The following is a 2,145-nucleotide window of genomic DNA, read 5'->3' as shown; positions in this document are numbered from 1 at the left end:
TTGGAACATCAACATATTATGTAAACTGTATGTTGCTGTTATTGGTATTTTAAAGAAAAAATACTGTAAAATCCTGGGTTCGGTAAAATGTTTCAGGCATTCGTGTGAAGGACAACAGAGCTTTCACTGGCCGATTATCAAACTTTATTGATAAAACCAAAACAAAAACTATCCGACCAAACCAGAAAAAGAAAAAAAGAATCAAGAATAACGGACACAGCGCAAGCCTGCATTCTCTCCTCAGCTGTCCAAACCACACTTCTCCCTGGGTCAGAGATTAAATAAAACTTCACTCGCACCAAACAAATTACCACACACTGAACACTGAACATGTTAACCCAAATATGTCTCACATTAGACCCACCGTGGAAAAAGAAACATCCACGTTTCTAAGCAACATTTCTATAAGTAAATAAAACAATAACTAAACTTTATAACAAGTAACAAATACTAGAGCAAACAAGTATTAGATGTAAGATCATTAAACAACATGAAACCACTGAAACACTTTGTGTCCACGTTTCTAAGTAACATTCCTATAAGTAAATAAAACCATAACTAAACTTTATAACAAGTAAGAAATACTTGTTAAAAAAAAAGAATCAAGAATAACGGACACAGCGCGAGCCTGCATTCTCTCCTCAACCGTCCACACCACACTTTTCCCTGGGTCAGAGATTAAATAAAACTTCACTCGCACCAAACAAATTACCACACACTGAACACTGAACATGTTAACCCAAATATGTCTCACAATACTTTTATGGTACATTACTTTGCTAAAATGTATTTAAAAATAAAAACGATTACAAACGCCAGCAGAGAGAGAGATACACACAGTTCTTCATTGTCAAAAAGTAATTGTTTTTTTACTTTGTCAGCACCCAGACAAACGCAAACACGTTATTAATTAAATGCTTTTATTCATTCTTAATCTAACTCACAAGTTGTCATCTGTTGTTGAAGCTCTGTGAGACTAGACTCACACATGGCTAGACTTGAATATTTAACCATGAGATTATGTTTATGTTAATTAATCTTCCTTGTTATGCACTGAGAATGAAAAGCACCCCACTATGCCCGCGCGCCACCAGAGAGAGAGAGACACACACACAGTTTTTCATTGTCAAAAATTAATTGTTTTTTACTTTTGTACATTTTTTTTTACATTCCTCTTGTTTAACAGGAATGTTTTATTTCTGGACAGACTGTTAAACTAGAGGAAAAGAGCGCCTCCTTCTTCGAAACATTTCGTTGATCCGATCACGAATTCTTTTCCAGTCGCACAAAGTGTTGAGAATCTCCGATTCACCATGCTACTAATGGTCTCCCGGAGATTGCAAGGCAAGGCACTTTTGCCTCTGGACCCATCAAAATGTTTTCCGATGTGGTCCACCCCCAGTAAATTTCAAAAGTCACAAGATTTCGAAACACGAGGGTGGCATAGCGGTCGGCTCTGGCTTTCCCATCTATACTGATGCACTGCAAGTACAACCCCCCCTCCTTCTCTTGAGTGATGGACAACAGTTAGATATCTGGGAGAATTGTTCGTTCCACTGGCGTCTGTGAATTCTGCTGTGTAAACGGTGCTTCCTGAGGGGAGATAGACGGCAGGGACAGCGTCAGCCAGGTCCTGGGCGGTGGTGAGCAGAGAAGCCGGGATGGAGTGTCCTGAGGCGGTGTGTGCTCTGTGGGGGGCAGAGCTTCCGCCAGGCATTGCAACGTGTGCGGCGGGGGGAGGCACTCATTGGGAGACAGCTGCTCAAGCGTTTGACTGCCGGTACACACTGTCTCCGGCTTCTGCATCTTCAGGAGTGTCTCTAACCTCCCAATCCTCCCCTATAATGCGTCGTACTGCTCCCGCTGCTGCTGAAAAGTCTCCATACAGGTGCTGCTTCTACAGGTTGGCACCCTTGCCAGCGGCCGAGAGCAGAGTGCATTGCACTTTGACAGATTGTCTTTAAATCAATTGTTGTCCAAACGAGAACAAAATTGCAACGATGTTATTAACTGGCTGTTTCAGTAACTTAAAGTATATATTTAAAGTAATAATTTAACAATATATGTAAATGTTTTAAGATATGTCTATGTTGTGAATGTCTGTAGATTGTATCTTATTTTTAGTTTTTGTTTTGTTTATAAGGG

The 2,145-nt window shown here is 40.3% G+C and overlaps 1 pseudogene; it reads right to left on the bottom strand.

Annotated features, from left to right (window-relative positions):
- Nucleotides 1–1,211: 1,211 nt before the first annotated feature.
- Nucleotides 1,212–1,884, bottom strand: LOC148836316 (uncharacterized; annotated as a pseudogene).
- Nucleotides 1,885–2,145: the final 261 nt, after the last annotated feature.

Source organism: Atractosteus spatula, chromosome 4 (assembly GCF_055471065.1).
Source record: "Atractosteus spatula isolate fAtrSpa1 chromosome 4, fAtrSpa1.hap1, whole genome shotgun sequence".
Taxonomy (NCBI): Eukaryota; Metazoa; Chordata; class Actinopteri; order Semionotiformes; family Lepisosteidae; genus Atractosteus; species Atractosteus spatula.
The sequence above is the reverse complement of the archived record's forward strand: the minus strand, read 5'-3'. Positions and strand labels throughout refer to the sequence as shown.